The following is a 21,483-nucleotide window of genomic DNA, read 5'->3' as shown; positions in this document are numbered from 1 at the left end:
TAAGATGAAAAAGTGCCACATAAACATGCAATACATTAAGTTAGGCAGGGAGCAGGGCAAAGGAGTCTAATGCAGTGCTGTTTTAGTATTGGCTGATATTTCTGCACCCACATGGATTATATATGAAGGTATGGATTTCTGTATGTGAGTGTGTGCTTGTATGTGTGTGGGTGTTGTAAGTGTGTGTTTGTGTGTGTGTGTGTGCGCGCGTGCATGCCAGTGTGTGTTTGTGTGTGTGTGTGTGTGCCCGCGTGTGTGCCAGTGTGTGTTTGTGTGTGTGTGCGCGCGTGAGTGCGTGCCAGTGTGTGTGTGCGTTCGGGTAAACATGTCCAAATGTGTGTGTGATTATTCTCTGTATGTAACCCAGGTTGAGTTCTTCTGCTTTCCCGTGTGGAGACGACAATCTGTTTCATTATTCAGAATACTGAAGACTCTCTCAAATTTGCGGCTTGTTGACGTCTCTGCAATGTTCAGAGTTTAAAAGTGCATGTCACTCTTCATTTTTTCATGAACTCACATGTTTTGTTGTTTCACTTGCAACCTGATTTCACTACACGCAAGAAAACAAACAAGATGTATAATAACGTGATTTATGAACAAGACATTACTTTTGATATACTGTATATACCGTAATTATGCAATAAAGATGTCAAACACACAGGCCTCCCGAGTGGCACAGCGGTCTAAGGCATTGCATCACTGTGCTAGCTGCGTTACTACAGATCCTGGTTCGATTAAAGCTGTGTCGCAGATTAAAGGTTGTGTCGCTGTGCCGCGACCGGGAGAGCCGTGGGGCGACACACAATTGGCCCAGCGTTATCCGGGTTAGTGGAGGGTTTGTCCAGCCGAGATGTCTTCGTCCCATCGCGCTTTAGCTACTCCTGTGGCGGGCCAGGTGGATGCATGCTGACTTGGTCGCTAGGTGTACGGTCTTTCCTCCGACACATTGGTGTGGCTGGCTTCTGAGTTAAGTGGGCATTGTGTCAAGAAGCAGCGCGACTTGGTTGGGTTGTGTTTCGGAGGACACGCGGCTCTCGACCTTCACCTCTGCCAAGTCTGTACGGGAGTTGCATCGATGGGACAAGACTGTAACTACCAATTGGATATGACAAAATTGGGGAGAAAAAGGGGGTCATTTTGTAAAAAAAATAATTAGGGATGCACGATATATTGGTAAGCATATCACAATCGGACGATATTAGCTAAAAATGCCCACATCGGCATCTACCTGATGTCTAGCTTAAAGCTGATGTGCAAAACCAATGTCAAAGCCGACGTGCATACATATATAAGGTAGGTAGATTACATAATGACGCCATGATAAATATAGCACTACACGTGCCACACAGCATTCCTAACCTAGCCCACAATGTCTGCTGTGTGGATCAATCAAGCAGTCAACAAGTCCAGCAGTCATTTGAAAGAGTAAGAACATTTCAGCGAGACAACTGAAAGGCGAAATCCAATAAAGCCAAGATAATGGAATTCATTGTCCTTGACAATCAACCATTCTCTGTCGTGGATGATGTTGGCTTTGGCGACTGGTTGAGCACCGGTACACACTACCAAGCATCGCTATTTTTCAGATGTTGCCCTACCAGAGTTACACAGCATCCATAAGCTACTTGCTATGGGCGTCACTGCTATTAGCTTCACGACTGACATTTGGACCAGCGATGTCAGCCCCATGAGCATGCTGAGTCTGACAACACAGTGGGTCGACAAGGATTCCGTACTGAGGAAAGCCGTATTGCTCAAGAATGTGCTGGTTCTCACACCGCTGCTGCCATTTCAATGGCATTTGAGAACATGTTTTGAAACTTGTAAACATGAACACTCCTAATTACATTCGAACAACTGACTGGAGAATTAAGCTCAAACTGGGGCTCTCTCATGCCGTCCCTGGAGGGGGTGCGTCACCTGAGTGGGTTGATTCATTGATGTGGTCATCCTGTCTGGGTTGCCCCCCCCCCCCCCCCCCCCCCCTTGGGTTGTGCCGTGGCGGAGGTCTTTGTGGGCTATACTCAGCCTTGTCTCAGGATGGTAAGTTGGTGGTTGAAGATATCCCTCTAGTGGTGTGGGGGCTGTGCTTTGGCAAAGTGGGTGGGGTTATATCCTTCCTGTTTGGCCCTGTCCGGGGGTGTCCTCGGATGGGGTCACAGTGTGTCCTGACCCCTCCTGTCTCAGCCTCCAGTATTTATGCTGCAGTAGTTTGTGTCGGGGGGCTAGGGTCAGTTTGTTATATCTGGAGTACTTCTCCTGTTCTATTCGGTGTCCTGTGTGAATCTAAGTCTGCGTTCTCTAATTCTCTCCTTCTCTCTTTCTCTCTCTCGGAGGACCTGAGCCCTAGGACCATGCCCCAGGACTACCTGCCATGATGACTCCTTGCTGTCCCCAGTCCACCTGGCCGTGCTGCTGCTCCAGTTTCAACTGTTCTGCCTTATTATTATTCGACCATGCTGGTCATTTATGAACATTTGAACATCTTGACCATGTTCTGTTATAATCTCCACCCGGCACAGCCAGAAGAGGACTGGCCACCCCACATAGCCTGGTTCCTCTCTAGGTTTCTTCCTAGGTTTTGGCCTTTCTAGGGAGTTTTTCCTAGCCACCGTGCTTCTACACCTGCATTGCTTGCTGTTTGGGGTTTTAGGCTGGGTTTCTGTACAGCACTTTGAGATATCAGCTGATGTACGAAGGGCTATATAAATACATTTGATTTGATTTGATTTGAAACTGTCTGCAGCAGACGTGATGCCCTCTGTCATGGCAGTGAAACACCTGCTCAACAAAAATGCCAAGACAGACCGTCGGGTTAACTTGGAAAAGTGCTCTACTAGAGACTGTAAACAAGCGATTCGGTGGCGTTCTCTCTGAGCCTTTACTGTGTCGCCACCATGCTCGATCCTAGGTACAAGGACCGCCACTTCGATGCAGACAAGAAACAGGGTTTACGTGAAATGTTACAGACACAGCTGGACAAGATGGAAACGGACACAGTGACAGTGTGCACCGAGGAAGGGAGGCCACAGACAGAAAGAGCTAAAACTTCACTGCTTGACAAGTATGATGAAATCCTGGTTGAGACTGAATAAATGAACAACGAAACAGCACAGCAAGTAAGTGAAAGAAAAAGGTTCTAATTATGTTTTACTAGTAATGGAGACATACGTAAATGCCAACAAAATAACTTTTTGGTCAGTGTGTGTGTGTTAACTATTTAACTGTACTAGAATGCTTAAAAAGCTGCAAAAAAATTTAATATCGTTTATCGGTATTGGGATTTTTTGGGCAAAGAAAATATCGGATATCGGTATCAGTCAAAAATGTTATATCGGTGCATCCCTAAAAATAATAATGATAAAAATGTGTCATACACGTAATGTTTCAAATAAACTATGATGTGAGGGTATGAAGGCACTGTCTTTACCATGACAATGATGTTGACATAGCATTGCATTTGAGTTACTATCCAATACAAATCTAATAATGTGTATTCAATTTAGAATATTCAATATATCAAACCATTGACTATTGCCATCATTCTAACATTTGTGAGCAAGCAAGCGCACACACACACACACAAACACACACACACACACACCACTTCCCTACCACCACACACACACACACACACACACACACACACACACACACACACACACACACACACACACACACACACACACCACTTCCCTACCACCACACACACACACACACTCACACACACACACACACCACTTCCCTACCACCACACACAGATGCAACCAAGCCTAAGGAGTAAGCTCAGAAAGCGGCAAACAAAAAAGGAGAGGGAAGGGCCTGCTGTTGCTTAGCAGGCAGTGTGAAAGACAAGGAGAGGGAGGGGCCTGCTGTTGCTTTGAGAGGCAGTGCGAACAACAAGGAAAGGGAGGGGCCTGCTGTTTGCAAATGCTATTGTTTTCCAACTGGGAAGGGAAGCGGGTTTGTTAGGGTTGTTTTTGTATGGGGGAAAGTGATGAGAAAGCAGGATGATAAGAGACTTGCCCATCCTATATGACAGCTGGTGTCCTCGGATAGGTCTCCCCCTTTTCCTGTTGCCCTGTGTTCAATGGTTCCCACCCTGATCTGATCATGACTACCTGTCTGAAAAGGACCACTCCCCAAGCTCAGTCTACTGCTATGCGTTGAGGGGTGTGTGCATCATTGTCTGAGTTCTGCGTTGAAGTGAAATATGTCTATTGTATGTATAAGCAGTACACACATTTTGACCCCTAACCACAGATCTAGGATCAGTTTACCAAACCCAGATCTTAACCATTACAGGGATACAAATGAGCCTGAACCAGTTTGGAGTATGAACTTCTACTGTCTACTCCTCATTTGTTTAACAGACATCTTCTCTTACTCACCAATACAAATGGTGAGGCATGATACACTGCCATACCACCACACATCTCTCTCAATTTAATTCAAATCAATTCAAATATGTTTCATTGGCATGGCTGTTCAGGGTGGAATATTGCTGCCAAAGCAGTTGATAGTGGTTTTCTCCCTCTCTCTTTCTCTCTCTCTCTCTGTCTTTCTCTCTCCCTTTCTCACTCCCTATTTCTCTCTCTCTCTCTCTCTCTCTCTCTGTCTCTCTCTCTCTTTCTCTCTCTACTCTCCTTTGCCTTACTCCTACTGAAACTATTAATTTCTCTCTCTCATGCACAGACAGACACACAAGCACAAGTCCCCTCCACACACACACACAAACACACCTCTCCACCACACACACACACATCTCCCCATCACACACACATCTCCCCATCACACACACACAACTCCCGAACACACACACACCTCCCCACCGCACACACACACTCACACCTCCCCACCCACACACCTCCCCACCACACACATCTCCCCACCACACACACACACCTCCCAACTACACAACTCCCCACCACACACACACACACACACACACACACACACACCTCCCCACCACACACACACCTCCTCACCACACACAACTTCATTCTCTTTCACCCGCTATCATTTTCTCACTCTCTTCCTCGCTTTGCCTCTGTAGCCAATCCGTCGTCGCCGTGGTTCCCAGGCCTGCACGGCTGTCAATCAAACGGAGTAGGCACCTCCAAGCTGCAGCTGAGCCAAGGCCACATCGGCCCACCTGTCAATCACTCTCTGCCCAACGTCCCTCCTCCCCTCCCTCACCAATCCCCCTGTCCATCTCTCACTCAGATACCCCCTAACATCAGCAGACACCCATGCAGACCCCCCCCCCCATATCAACATCAACAGCCCCAACCCCCTCGCCGCACCCCCAAACCCCTGTTCATTTCTCAACACCCCCATGATCAACATCACCCCCCCATTCTGTCAACCCCCCACAACACCAGCCCTACACACGTTTAATAATACAATCCCTCCCCCTTCGCTGGGGCATCAGAGGATTCTATACCTCTCTCTCTCTCGCTCATCACTCTTTTATTCAATACAATACAGAGAGAGTCTGATCACAAGACTAAACTTATCAGACCATATCATTCCCCATTCATGATGATGTCATTATGATGCATTATAACAGTTATATGTAGGCCTTATTCTCGCTGTCTGCAAAGTGTCTGTAAAAGCATGGCTAGGACTTTTTATGACATGGTAATGTCGGGCAGGTAGCCTAGCGGGTGGCAAGTAGCCAAGTGGTTAGAGCGTGGGCCAGTAACTGAAAGGTTGCAAGATCGAATCCCCGCGCTGACAAGGTAAACATCTGTTGTTCTGCCCCTGAACAATGCAGTTAACCCACTGTTTCTAAGCCGTCATTATAAATAAGAATTTGTTCTTAACTGACTTGCCTAGCTAAATAAAATTGTTTTACAAATGACATGTTATGATGACAATATGATGAGGGCTGGGAATTGCCAGGGACCTCACAATACAATATTATCACAATACTTAGGTGCCAATACGATACTGTATGTGTTGCGATTCTCATGATTCTCACGATTCTATGTGTATTGCAATACTGTGATTTTATTGCTCACCATAGGTCTGCTGCAGAGGGACAAGAGAAAACATGTCTTGATCAGTCATGGAAATAAAAGTTCTGAAAATATATTGGCTCCCTATTTAAAAATAAGATGGAGAACAAGCTATGAAGGACAAATCCTGGAGTTTTGGTACAGCCAACTAGTGCAAAAATAATATTGCGAAATTGTCAAAATTATACAACACGATATATCGTGAAAAATAATATCTCGATATGTGACTGTATAGATTTTTCCCCCCATCACTAATTATGACCCATTATAACAGCTAAATGAAGGTTATTCTAGTTTTGCTAATAATGTGTGATCCTATGCATAGTATGATGATATTTTATTCATTTCTCATTATTTTTTCACACATTTTCCTTCTTTGAACTGCTTATGCTAAGGTCTCACTGAGATCCACTGTGAAATATTTTTTTCAAGTGTAGCGATTGCAGTGAGATTACATCATGTTGTGGAACTTTCATAACATTTCTTATATATTGCAAGAGTCTAAGAGAAATTGGGGGATATTTAGGTCATGGGAAGGGAGCACCAATTCTGGAAGCATTGTTGCCTAATGAAAATACTTTAAGGCATTGGCAACAAATGGAAAACAGCAAGACATCTACTAAACTACTAAAAGGGATATTGTGTTAAACACACAAAAGCCCTTAATGTCTACGATACTGTCGATCCAAGCAAATTGCATACTGTAGGATCCTTATTAACATGTTATGACTACTGCATTTACCTGTAATTAATGTCCACTATCACAAGTGTGACAATCTATGCAAACAACACGAAGCAAAACAATATAAACCAGTTCATCAGAGATACAGTGACCAGGCATGAAAAAAGTATATTCTTTCAGGATGGATGCTGGAATGAGAATGAGAGAGGGTGAGGAGAGGGGAGAGAAAAAAACAAATGTGTGGGGGATGGGCAGAGAAAGCGAGAGGAGAAGAGAGAGAGGCATTTTGGAGATAGAAGGTGAAAGAGAAACAGTGCAAAGCACCCTTATTTTAAACAGTACAGGCTAAAGACGTCAAACTCAAATCTGGACCTCAAAGCCAGTTGCACTGCTTATTTTCATTGTTCCCCACTAATCAGGGACTGATTTAGACCTGGGACACCAGGTGTGTGCACTTAATTATCAGGTAGAACAGTAAACCACCAGTAGTCCGGACAATTTCTGTGTTTTGAGAGAGTGCTTGAGGCTGAGATTGGATATTTTATTTTATTTTACCAGGCAAGTCAGTTAAGAACAAATTCTTATTTTCAATGACGGCCTAGGAACAGTGGGTTAACTGCCTGTTCAGGGGCAGAACGACAGATTTGTACCTTGTCAGCTCGGGGATTTGAACTTGCAACCTTCCGGTTACTAGCCCAATGCTCTAACCACTAGGCTACCCTGCCGCCCCTAGAGTTGGAAGTAGGTGCCGATTATACAGTACAGTTCAGATAATCATGGGCATTGTAGTCCAACATGGGAACAATAGACAGCCATCAACCCTCGGAGCTACTTGTTGAACTACATATCAATTACACCTTACCAACACATTTATAAAGCATATATTATGCATTAGTAAGACTTGACAAGTGCTTAATGTGTATAGCAGTCTTGCATGTCACGCCCTGACCTTAGTTATCTATGTTTTATGTATTATTTTGGTCAGGTCAGGGTGTGACGAGGGTGGGTATGTTGGGTTTTTGTATATCTATGGGGGTTTTGTATGTCTAGGTAATGTAGGTCTATGGTGGCCTGAATTGGTTCCCAATCAGAAGCATCTGTTTATCGTTGTCTCTGATTGGGGCTCCTATTTAGGTTGCCATTTTCCATTTTGGTTTTGTGGGTTATTGTGTATGTGTAGTTGCCTGTCAGCACTCGTGTTATATAGCTTCACGTTTGTTTTGTTTTGTTTGTTTTGTGTTTTTCCTTCATTAAAAGAATGCATGCTTATCACGCTGCGCCTTGGTCTCCTCAATATGACGAGCGTGACATTACATGAATGATGGTTCAGCCAGTGTGTCATGAAACACACCAAGTATTTAAGTGTAATGCTGTTAAACTGTCCCAATTCCAATACATGATTTTACAGAAGACACGCCACAGATCTACAGGCACTGGTTTAGTGGACACTTTCACTATAGTCCCAAGCCATTGAATACTGTATATCAGGGGTGGACTAGAAAAGAAAAGACAGCGTCATTATTTTCAAGCCATAGTTTTTGACTGACAGCTACTTTTTAATACATCTCATGTCATATCTGTTTATAGCTTGTGAGACAGCTTTTCCTGCATTCGTATCAATGTAACTTTGTTCCATATGTGTGTGTGTCAGTCTGAACTTGAAATGAGAATGTTTCTGACTGGCGGTGAGTCATCGTCATGGCGTTAAGCTGTCCGTTCCCGGGGGAACCAGGTTACCGTCTCAACACCGTGGGGGCTTTCAATATTTACATTTGAAAAGAAAAAGGCAGAGCGCATGCACGCACGCACACACACACACACACCTACTCGCCTCCATCTCTCGGCTAAGTCACACACACTCTGTACATGTTTTTTTGTACACACTGTACACACACCGCAATGTATTTCAAAACAACAGCAAACATACATATCAATATCTATGCCCGTCTGATATTCAAAGAGCTGTCGATATCAAAAGGCAGCCTATCTAGCCTAGGCAGATGAGCAGAAACACCAATAGTGCCAAGCCCACTAGCAACTACCCATGCCATAGGACATGGTGTGATCTAAATGCAACAGATCTGTGAATTTGTGTGTCGTTGAAAACTGTCTTTAAATAATGAGTCTCAACATGAAATGTTTAAAAAATCTAAATTGAACCAGTCTTGATAAAAGTCATGTGACACTTTTGTGTCAAAAGCAAGTTGTTACTCAAACACATTTCTGAAGCAAGTACAAGTTAAACGTTTTAAGACCTTTTACAACTGGTTGAATGAATCTAGTATATTTGGACTTTTTGTATGTATTGGATATTCTATTTATTTAAATGTGAACACTTGTGTTGGTGTAATGTCATGTGTTGGTGTAATATAATGTAGTCTGTTGGTGTAATGTAAAGTACTGTGATGGTGTAATGTCAAGTATTCTGTTGGTGTAATGTCAAGTACTGTGATGGTGTAATGTCAAGTACTGTGATGGTGTAATATCAAGTACTGTGATGGTGTAATGTCAAGTATTGTGTTGATGTAATGTCAAGTATTGTGTTGGTGTAATGTCAAGTATTGTGATGGTGTAATGTCAAGTACTGTGATGGTGTAATGTCAAGTACTGTGATGGTGTAATGTCAAGTACTGTGATGGTGTAATATCAAGTACTGTGATGGTGTAATGTCAAGTATTGTGTTGATGTAATGTCAAGTATTGTGTTGGTGTAATGTCAAGTATTGTGATGGTGTAATGTCAAGTATTGTGTTGGTGTAATGTCAAGGACTGTGATGGTGTAATGTCAAGTATTGTGTTGGTGTAACGTCAAGTACTGTGATGGTGTAATGTCAAGTATTCTGTTGGTGTAACGTCAAGTACTGTGATGGTGTAATGTCAAGTATTGTGTTGGTGTAACGTCAAGTACTGTGATGGTGTACTGTCAAGTATTGTGTTGGTGTAATGTCAAGTATTGTGTTGGTGTAACGTCAAGTACTGTGTTGGTGTAACGTCAAGTACTGTGATGGTGTAATGTCAAGTACTGTGTTGGTGTAACGTCAAGTACTGTGTTGGTGTAATGTCAAGTATTGTGTTGGTGTAATGTCAAGTACTGTGATGGTGTAATGTCAAGTATTGTGTTGGTGTAATGTCATGTACTGTGATGGTGTAATGTCAAGTATTGTGTTGGTGTAATGTCAAGTACTGTGATGGTGTAATGTCAAGTACTGTGATGGTGTAATATCAAGTACTGTGATGGTGTAATGTCAAGTATTGTGTTGGTGTAATGTCAAGTACTGTGTTGGTGTAATGTCAAGTACTGTGATGGTGTAACGTCAAGTATTGTGTTGGTGTAACGTCAAGTATTGTGTTGACTTAAGGATAATTTATTAATCTTACCCAAGTCAATCATTTCTAGGCCATGGTTCAGTGTCTAACTTCTTAGCTCCCGAAACCAACTAAGCCTTCATTCCCCTGTTATGTACCCATTCAGTGTCACTTATATCTTCTCTCTGCAAGGTCTCAGCAGTGGGGGGAGGGCTTCTCCGTCTACCCTTCCTTCTATCTGTCTGTCGCTCTTTCTCATAAGTCAGTACAAAATATGGGTTGTTTCCAAATATTGACTAAGTGTCTCACTGTCTCCCTTTCTGAACTCATGGATTTTAGAAATGGTGGCAATCTCTAAGGTTATTACATAACCTTACATAACCTTAATCAAACTATCTCAATGCTCTCAATGATCCTGAATCACCACAGATGTCATATATCCCTGTCCTGTTGGCTTGGATCAGGTTCTAAATACGTAACATCAGTCTACCATTAATCCAATGCTATGCCATTTCTTTCTTCTCATTGGTTCAACTTACAAATATGTCAAAGACCTATAAACTGGTTCATAATTATCAATTACCTTAAAAATCAGTATCACAGATGACCTTAAATCCATTATCCAAATTACCCTAACCCTAACCCTCCCATGAGGCTGATCAGACCATAAAGGAAAGCCTGTAACGGCCATTGTTGGTGGAAGGTGAGGACCAAGGTGCAGCGTGGTAAGTGTCTTCATCATTTTAATCGAAAACTGAACACTATCAAACAAGCAACAAAAGAACAACCAAAACAGTCAGGTGCAAAACACACTAAACAGAAAATAACTACCCACAAAACCCATGTGGGCAAGAGCTACCTAAGTATGATTCTCAATCAGAGACAACGATAGACAGCTATCCCTGATTGAGAACCATACCTGGCCAAAAACAAAGAAATACAAAAACATAGAAAAAGAACATAGAACGCCTACCCTTGTCACACCCTGGCCCAACCAAAATAGATAATAAAAAAGCCTCTATGGCCAGGGCGTGACATTACCCCCCCACCAAAGGTGCGGACTCCGGCCGCAAAACCTGACTCTAAAGGGGAGGGTCCGGGTGGGCCCTCTTACGGCAGCAGCTCGCCTCTGGAGCGGGGACCCTCGCAGCGGGCCCCGGACTGAAGACCCTCATAGAGGGCGCCACTGGACTGAGGGGCGCCTCTGGACTGAGGGGCTGCAGCTCTGGCAGCACCGGAGTGAAGGGCGACTCTGGCAGCGCCGGAGTGAACGCCGGCTCTGGCAAGCGCCGGACAGGCAGGAGGCTCTGGCAGCGCCGGGCTGGAGGGAGGCTCTGGCAGCGCCGGGCTGGAGGGAGGCTCTGGCAGCGCCGGGCTGGAGGGAGGCTCTGGCAGCGCCGGGCTGGAGGGAGGCTCTGGCAGCGCCGGGCTGGAGGGAGGCTCTGGCAGCGCCGGGCTGGAGGGAGACTCTGGCAGCGCCGGGCTGGAGGGAGACTCTGGCAGCTCCGGGCTGGAGGGAGACTCTGGAGGAAGGAGACGGAGAGACAGCCTGGTCAATGGAGGAGGCACAGGATAGATCGGCCGTGGAGGCACACTGGAGGTCTCGAACTAAGGGCCTGCACAACCCGTCCTGGCTGGATGGTGATTTTCGCCCAGCACGTGCGGGGCGCAGGTACAGGACGCACTGGGCTGTGCAGACACACGGGAGACACAGTGCGCAGCACCAACGCAGGATATCCTGGCCAAAGGAGAAGCACTGGAAGTCTGGAGATCAGGGCTGAAACCATCCGTCCTGGCTGGATCCTCACCCTGGCCCGGAAGATGCGGGGAGCTGGGATGTAGCGCACCGGGCTAAGAACACGTACTGGAGACACCGTGCGCTCCACCGCATAACACGGTGCCTGACCAGTACGATGCCCTCCATGGTAAGCACGTCTTGGAGAGCTGTAGCGCCGAGCTGGCACAGGATGTGCAGGGCTAGGGAGGCGCACAGGAGGCCTGGGGCGTGGGGCTGGCACAGTCTTCACCAGACGGCTAGCACGCACCTCACGACGAGTATGGAGAGCTGACTCAGGTGACATCAAATCCCAGACACACTCCGTCGGGCGGATGTCGTGCCTCATGCACCGACACAGCAACTCCCGCATTACTCTCTCCTCCAATCTCCCCATTAACTCATTCACTGTCTTCGCTTCTGTCGCTCACCTCCAATTTCGCCCTGACCGGCTCTGGTTCCATCCTTGGCTCCTTACGATAAGCACGGGGAGTTGGCTCAGGTCTGACACCTGACTCTGCCCCACTCCCCGTGTGCCCCCCCCAATACATTTTTGGGGCTGCCTCTCGGGCTTCCTTGCCAGCCGTGCCAACTCCTCGTAGTGTTTCCGCTCAGCCTTAGCTGCCTCCAGTTCCTCCTGTGGACGGCGATACTCCCCAGTCTATGCCAAGGGTTCCTTGCCTTCCAGTATCTCCTCCCATGTCCATTTCTCCAGATAGCTCTGCTGCTCCTCACCACGCTGCTTGGTCCTTTGGTGGTAGGTAGTTCTGTAACGGCCGTTGTTGGTGGAAGGTGAGGACCGAGGTGCAGCGTGATAAGTGTTCATAATTTTAATGGAAAACTGAACACTATCAAACAAGCAACAAAAGAACAACCAAAACAGCTCCGTCAGGTGCAAAACACACCCACAAAACCCATGTGGGCAAGAGCTACCTAAGTATGATTCTCAATTAGAGATAACGACAGACAGCTGTCCCTGATTGAGAACCATACCCGGCCAAAAACAAAGAAATACAAAAACATAGAAAAAAGAACATAGAACGCCCACCCTAGTCACACCCTGGCCCAACCAAAATAGAGAATAAAAAGCCTCTATGGCCAGGGCCTGACAAAGCCATGATAGAGGTCAAAGGTCATACCACCCTTTTACAGTCGTGTTTCATACTATATTATACAAATTAAAGAAAAACCATGAAACATTTTCCACATGTTGTACCCAGGTTCCCAGAACATTCCCTTTATCTAAAGAATTCACGTGTTTAATTAAAACTCAGAAAATAAAACGTATAATATTCCATATGTGAGTGTACCCCTTTAAGATATCGTGTCTCTCCTCAAACCCAAACCCAAACGTTTACTACAAACACAACCTAATGATAATTCCATTATACTCCCTCCAATCATTTGTTTTAAATTTCCTCAATGGTTAATTATGCTTGATTGAACGTACGCTCCAAGCTTGCTTTGCAACATTAAATCCCATTCAGTCTGTCTGCAAACAGTCCCTGAAATTGCTTAATAGGAATACCCTGCCATTAGACACACAACTATGATTAATGTGCACTGTCCCTTTAAAATAAAATTAACCCAACCTGCAATCCACTTTGCGGACCTGTCATGGTTCCACGTAATGGAAACAGATTATAATGTTAGAATACCTTAACTTCCTGTTCAATTTCACTGGTGTTACCTAAACAGCCAAACCAAGAATCAATAACCAAGAATCAATAACCAGAAACTATCACAAAACCTTTACGATTCAACTATTCAGACCTGAATCCATTACAGCCAAATATAGCCCAGTGAACGCACAACCAACCAGTGGTGATGCCCACCTAGCAATTTTGTTGCTAGATTTAGCAACTTTTCAGACTACCCTGACAAATTCAGCTACTTTTACAAATGTATTTGGAACTTTTAGCAACTTTTGAAAAGTGACTCAAAGCTATAATGCACGCATTTTCCCTCTAAATGACACAAACCATTTTCTCTGTCACACCCTCAGTCACAACACCATTGCTTGGCAAAAGTGCATTGTGAGTGACGTCAGCAGCAGGCGCTCAGCCCGTGCCCAGGCAGCAGTAGTACGGGTTCGACAAGCCAAACCCAATGAATATAGTTGGTCACAAATGTTTGATCTTGAACAGAACTTACAACATCAATCAACATCTCTCAATCGAAATTGTACTCCCAGAAGTACAGAAAAGAGTTGGAGTCTGTACCCGAACAACTATCAAATCAATTTGATTAACATTATTGTGTATTCTACGCAATGACGCAGTTTTACGTTATCACGCAATAATATCCCAATGTCACTTAGCAACAAATCAACCTTTCTCTAGCAACTTACCCTGAAAATTAGTTGGCAACACTGCAACCAACTCTCCTATTCCTACCTCTAGGCAAAAAATATAACCCCTACTCAAACTGAGTTCTGCTTTAATTCTATCATAAGAGTAAAACCAAACATTCCAACGTTCTCTTCTCCCAAATTTAAAAGTACCATGTACTTCGCTAAATTTATAACCTAAATCAGTCAATCCATAAGAATAAAAAACACAATTCGATGGGCACAACTCTATCGCAATTATCTCTCCTCTATGATTTAGAATTCATTAGACTTGGGTAACTGTCTCTTCTATGATTCAGTCATTTAAATACGACTCCCTTCTCAATACGTTATTCCAGCAGATCATTCAGGCAAGACAACGTGTTACATCGAAGTCGCCTCGCCATTATTTAGAATGAATTAGTCTTTCAATTGAACCTAAACAAGCTATTAAAACGTTCAGTTTATATCTTAAACACTAACAACCGTATCTCTCCAGGCAAAACCTATCAATAGTTGAATTACAATCAGAATTCATTTTCGTCTATTGGTGCCCAGGCTGAGATGCAAACCAGTCTCCCGCGTTGTAGGCAAGAGTTCTACCCCTCAACCACCAACGCTATTGAAATGATTGAGACACAAATAACCCTATTATTATAATTGTCTGTAGTCGTAGACTCCAGCACGTGCTACCGAGACAATTCCCAGAAGATAGCCCTAATTGAAGGTCCAAGCTTTTCCCCAGCGAGGATTCTCCTTTCTTTTTCTCTCTCTCGTTTTCTCTATGTCCTCTTATCTTGTAACTTTCTCTCACCCTCTCTCTACGCTTGCCTTCTTACCTTCTTTTCCGGAATTCAGACAGCCTGGTATTTAACCCTCGACCTGCTGTTTCCCTTGACTATCTACACCTTTCTTTTGACTGTCTCTATCCACTTTTCTCGACTTTCTCCCTTTCTCTACCTCTATCCACTTTCTCAATAAGTTTGCTAAATCCTGTCCTAGTTCGGTTAAATCTTTCCTGACTTTCCCTAGGGCAGCTAGCCCTATCATTTCCTACCTGCTCTACCCCTCCCTTGACTCCAGGAGGTTCCCCATATGGGGGTGGTGGTGGTGGGACGGGAAGCACTGGCTGCCGTTGTCTCACCACCGTTTCATCATTGGGATTCTCTCTCCACGCCTGGTCTATCAGGGTTGGGTACAATTTAGGCTTATGAGAGACCTCCAGAGGAGCCGTGGGAGTTATTGTTCCTAGTTTCTTGCTACTTACATCTTCCTTCTTTTTTTACTTCCTTTTTCTTTTCTCTCTCTGCTCTCTTCCTCGCGTCGGCTACCCTCGCTGTGTCTAGCCCCTCTGCTCGTTGTTTATCTGCCTTGTCTCCACATGCCTTATGTATCTGTCTTATCATTGATCCCAGTTTTTCTATATTTAAACGTCTGTCAAATTCGTACTTCCCCTCCATTTCGGGCCAAAATAGGTGTTCCTCTTATCTTTTCCCTGCATGTATTTCTCATCTCCTGTTAATTCCGGGACCTCTGTTGAGGATTTATTACCCATTGCTAGTAAAACCTGGTAGTCACTATGCTTATTCTCACAATCTATGTGTAGGTATTTCTATGAACTAGGTGTGTGCTTTTAACAGCTATCCAATCACTATAGTTGTTATCACAATCTATGTGTGTGACTCTTTATTTCTGATTTAAATTACTCCTATGTGTGTCTCACTATTGGTGTGTGTCGCTACTCCCTGTGTGCTCACACTGTGTATTTTGCTATCTCTTAACCTATGTGTGCTTTTCCTTTCTTGAAACTATCTATAGTAGTGTCGATCGGACATTAGGTCTCACCGTTTACAACCTATAAGCTTTTTTCCAGGGGTCGTAAATTCCTAGTCAGCAGCCTATTTTTCTGTTGTTCCTTGTTCTTTTGACGTTAATATCTCGTATCTCCCTCCGCTATATTAGGCTCCCTTCTTTCTTCTTTCTGTTAGTTTATATAGGTAGTGTCCACTGATACCTCGCGTCATTTACGGACCTTCTAATATATTCTTGATCAGATCTCAGTTAGATCTCAATATTCGGTACCTGGTGTCATTACTTCGCTGCCTTTAAAACTTTCCTCTACACAAAATTCTAAATATAGGTCACAGGGTCAGAATGCCCTATGGGAATTTTAAAATCAACACCTAAACTACACAAAAACAATCAAATATATTTCTGAATGTAGCCTGAGCGTCAATTCCTCAGAAATCGTGAATAAAGATTTACTGACCTTCTCGTAGACTGGGAAAAGCAATGTAGGTTAGACCTCTGTCGTGTACCAGTTCACCACTGGCCTGAAATAAACCCTCAATTCAGAGGTCAGGTCTTTGTCTTACGGATCCTGGATCCGCCCGTGCACGGTTTTCAGCAGTTCCTTGGGACGACAGAGGCAGGTATTGAAATCCGACTCAAAGGACCAAATTGTTAGGAGAATTATGTTCTCAAGGTTCATAACCCAATTCAATTATACTACTCAGTTTGCGACCTAGAATTTGTAAGATACTGGTCGAATGAAACAGACGGAGGCCCAGCTAAAATAGTCAAAGGTTTATTCACAAGAGCGCTGGTCTGTTGTACAAGACAATTCATTTTATACTGGCTTCTCACGCACACACATTCACACAAACATACGCACCCACATTCACACTAACATACGCACATACAGTCACATTGTGTTGGTGTAATGTCACGCATTGTGTTGGTGTAATGTCACGCATTGTGTTGGTGTAATGTCAAGTATTGTGGTGGTGTAATATCAAGTACTGTGTTGGTGTAATGTCAAGTATTGTGTTGGCGTAATGTCATGTATTGTGTTGGTGTAATGTCACGCATTGTGTTGGTGTAATGTATTGTGTTGGTGACGTCAACAACTATGTTGGTGTAATGTCAAGTATTGTGTTGATGTAATGTGATGTGTTGGTGTAATGTCACGTATTGTGTAGTGTTGGTGTAATGCAATGCATTGTGCTGGTGTAATGTCATGTATTGTGTTGGTGTAATGTCATGTATTGTGTTGGTGTAATGTAATGTATTCTGTTGGTGTAATGTATTGTGTTGGTGTAATGTCATGTGCTGTGTTGGTGTAATATCATGTCATGTGTTGGTGTAATGTCATGCATTGTGTTGGTGTAATGTCATGCATTGTGTTGGTGTAATGTCATGTGTTGGTGTAACGTCATGCATTGTGTTGGTGTAATGTCATGCGTTGTGTTGGTGTAACGTCATGTATTGTGTAGTGTTGGTGTAATGTCACATATTGTGTAGTGTTGGTGTAATGTCACATATTGTGTAGTGTTGGTGTAATGTAATTAATTGTGTTGGTGTAATGTCATATATTGTGTAGTGTTGGTGTAATGCATTGTGTTGGTGTAATGTCATGCACTGTGTTGGTGTAATGCATTGTGTTGGTGTAATGCAATGTACTGTGTTGGTGTAATGCATTGTGTTGGTGTAATGTCATGCACTGTGTTGGTGTAATGCATTGTGTTGGTGTAATGCAATGTACTGTGTTGGTGTAATGCATTGTGTTGGTGTAATGTCATGCACTGTGTTGGTGTAATGCATTGTGTTGGTGTAATGTCAAGCACTGTGTTGGTGTAATGCATTGTGTTGGTGTAATGCATTGTGTTGGTGTAATGCATTGTGTTGGTGTAATGCATTGTGTTGGTGTAATGTATTGTGTTGGTGAAACGTCACGCACTGTGTTGGTGTAATGCATTGTGTTGGTGTAATGTCATGCACTGTGTTGGTGTAATGCATTCTGTTGGTGTAATGCAATGTACTGTGTTGGTGTAATGCATTGTGTTGGTGTAATGCAATGTGTTGGTGTAATGCATTGTGTTGGTGTAATGCATTCTGTTGATGCATCGTACTGTGTTGGTGTAATGCAATGTGTTGGAGTAATGCATTCTGTTGGTGTAATGTCATGCACTGTGTTGGTGTAATGCATTCTGTTGGTGTAATGCAATGTGTTGGAGTAATGCATTCTGTTGGTGTAATGTCATGCACTGTGTTGGTGTAATGCATTGTGTTGGTGTAATGTCATGCACTGTGTTGGTGTAATGTCATGCACTGTGTTGGTGTAATGCATTCTGTTGGTGTAATGCAATGTACTGTGTTGGTGTAATGTCATGTACTGTGTTGGTGTAATGCATTGTGTTGGTGTAATGTCATGCACTGTGTTGGTGTAATGTCATGCACTGTGTTGGTGTAATGCATTCTGTTGGTGTAATGCAATGTACTGTGTTGGTGTAATGCATTGTGTTGGTGTAATGCAATGTGTTGGTGTAATGCATTGTGTTGGTGTAATGCATTCTGTTGATGCATCGTACTGTGTTGGTGTAATGCATTGTGTTGGTGTAATGCAATGTGTTGGAGTAATGCATTCTGTTGGTGTAATGTCATGCACTGTGTTGGTGTAATGCATTGTGTTGGTGTAATGTCATGCACTGTGTTGGTGTAATGCATTCTGTTGGTGTAATGCAATGTACTGTGTTGGTGTAATGCAATCTGTTGGTGTAATGTCACGCACTGTGTTGGTGTAATGCATTCTGTTGGTGCAATGCAATGTACTGTGTTGGTGTAATGCAATGTATTGTGTTGGTGTAATGGCATGTACTGTGTTGGTGTAATGTCATTTATTGTGTTGGTGTAATGTAATTAATTGTGTTGGTGTAATGTCATATATTGTGTAGTGTTGGTGTAATGCATTGTGTTGGTGAAACGTCAATAACTGTGTTGGTGTAATGCAATATACTGTGTTGGTGTAATGCAATGTACTGCGTTGGTGTAATGGCATATACTGTGTTGGTGTAATGTCATGTACTGTGTTGGTGTAATGTCATTTAGTGTGTTGGTGTAAATGTCACGTATTGTGTAGTGTTGGTGGAATGCATTGTGTTGGTCTCATTTGTTGTGTTGGTGTAATGTCATGTATTCTGTTGGTGTGATGTAATGTATTGTGTTGGTGTAATGCCAAGTACTGTGTTGGTATAATGTGAAGTACTGTGTTGGTGTAATGTATTGTACTGGTGTAATGTCAAGTAATGTGTTGGTGTAATGTAAGGTATTCTGTTGGTGTAATGTCAAGTACTGTGTTGGTGTAATGTCAAGTACTGTGTTGGTGTAATATAATGTAAGGTATTCTGTTGGTGTAATGTCAAGTACTGTGTTGGTGTAATATAATGTAAGGTATTCTGTTGGTGTAATGTCAAGTACTGTGTTGGTGTAATGTCAAGTACTGTGTTGGTGTAATATAATGTAAGGTATTCTGTTGGTGTAATGTCAAGTACTGTGTTGGTGTAATGTCAAGTACTGTGTTGGTGTAATGCACTGTGTTGGTGTAATGTCACGCACTGTGTTGGTGTAATGTCACGCACTGTGTTGGTGTAATGTCATGCACTGTGTTGGTGTAATGTCATGCACTGTGTTGGTGTAATGTCATGCACTGTGTTGGTGTAATGTCACGCACTGTGTTGGTGTAATGCATTGTGTTGGTGTAATGTATTGTGTTGGTGTAATGCATTGTGTTGGTGTAATGTATTTTGTTGGTGAAACGTCAAGAACTGTGTTGGTGTAATGTCACGCACTGTGTTGGTGTAATGCATTCTGTTGGTGCAATGCAATGTACTGTGTTGGTGTAATGCAATGTATTGTGTTGGTGTAATGGCATGTACTGTGTTGGTGTAATGTCATTTATTGTGTTGGTGTAATGTAATTAATTGTGTTGGTGTAATGTCATATATTGTGTAGTGTTGGTGTAATGCATTGTGTTGGTGAAACGTCAATAACTGTGTTGGTGTAATGCAATGTACTGTGTTGGTGTAATGCAATGTACTGCGTTGGTGTAATGGCATATACTGTGTTGGTGTAATGTCATGTACTGTGTTGGTGTAATGTCATTTAGTGTGTTGGTGTAATGGCACGTATTGTGTAGTGTTGGTGGAATGCATTGTGTTGGTCTCATTTGTTGTGTTGGTGTAATGTCATGTATTCTGTTGGTGTGATGTAATGTATTGTGTTGGTGTAATGCCAAGTACTGTGTTGGTATAATGTGAAGTACTGTGTTGGTGTAATGTATTGTACTGGTGTAATGTCAAGTAATGTGTTGGTGTAATGTAAGGTATTCTGTTGGTGTAATGTCAAGTACTGTGTTGGTGTAATGTCAAGTACTGTGTTGGTGTAATATAATGTAAGGTATTCTGTTGGTGTAATGTCAAGTACTGTGTTGGTGTAATGTCAAGTACTGTGTTGGTGTAATGTCAAGTACTGTGTTGGTGTAATGTCAAGTACTGTGTTAGTGTAATGTCATGTATTGTGTTTGTGTAATGTCATGTGTTGTGTTGGTGTAACGTCAAGTACTGTGTTGGTGTAATGTCAAGTACTGTGTTGGTGTAATGTCAAGTACTGTGTTGGTGTAATGTCAAGTACTGTGTTGGTGTAATGTCATGTATTGTGTTTGTGTAATGTCATGTGTTGTGTTGGTGTAATGTAATCTATTGTGTTGGTGCAATGTCAAGTACTTTTTTATGTAATGTGTTGGTGTAATGTAATGTAAGGTATTCTGTTGGTGTAATGTCAAGTACTGTGTTGGTGTAATGTCAAGTACTGTGTTGGTGTAATGTCATGTACTGTGTTGGTGTCATGCATTCTGTTGGTGTAATGCAATGTACTGTGTTGGTGTAATGTCAAGTACTGTGTTGGTGTAATGTCATGTGTTCTGTCGGTGTAATGTATTGTGCTGGTGTAATGTCATGTATTGTGTTGTGTTGATGTAATGTATTATGTTCGTGTAATGTCAAGTACTGTGTTGGAGTAATGTCATGTATTGTGTTGGTGTAATGTCATGTATTATGTTGGTGTAATGTATTGTGCTGGTGTAATGTCATGTATTGTGTTGGTGTAAGGTAATGTATTGTGTTGGTGTAATGTCAAGTACTGTGTTGGTGTAATGTCAAGTACTGTGTTGGTGTAATGTCAAGTACTGTGTTGGTGTAATGTATTGTGCTGGTGTAATGTCATGTATTGTGTTGGTGTAAGGTAATGTAATGCATTCTGTTAGTGTAATGTATTGTGTTGGTGTAATGTCAAGTACGGTTTTGGTGTAATGTCATGTATTGTGTTGGTGTTATGTCATGTATTGTGTTGGTGTAATGTAATGTAATCTATTATGTTGGTGCAATTTCAAGTACTGTGTTGGTGTAATGTCAAGTACTGTGTTGGTGTAATGTTATGTATTGTGTTGGTGTAATGTTATGTATTGTGTTGGTGTAATGTCATGTATTGTGTTGGTGTAATGTTATGTATTGTGCTGGTGTAATGTCTAGTACTGT

General features: G+C 42.9%; 1 protein-coding gene across 6 annotated transcripts in view; it reads right to left on the bottom strand.

Annotated features, from left to right (window-relative positions):
* LOC110487746 (LIM domain-binding protein 2) overlaps window positions 1-21,483 on the bottom strand; it is a 119,703-nt gene that overhangs the window by 72,853 nt on the left and 25,367 nt on the right. For 2 of the 6 annotated variants that reach the window (XM_090198518.1, XM_090198517.1), the window contains exon 3: window positions 16,383-16,526. The exons of the other annotated variants lie outside the window; for them this stretch is intronic. The gene's annotated coding sequence lies outside the window, so the exon portion shown is untranslated. The remainder of the gene's footprint in view (window positions 1-16,382; window positions 16,527-21,483) is intronic. 6 annotated transcript variants of the gene reach the window in all.

This window comes from Oncorhynchus mykiss, chromosome 14 (genome assembly GCF_057628025.1).
Source record: "Oncorhynchus mykiss isolate SJ-2025 chromosome 14, ASM5762802v1, whole genome shotgun sequence".
NCBI lineage: Eukaryota > Metazoa > Chordata > Actinopteri > Salmoniformes > Salmonidae > Oncorhynchus > Oncorhynchus mykiss.
This window is presented reverse-complemented; position numbering and strand designations above follow the sequence as displayed.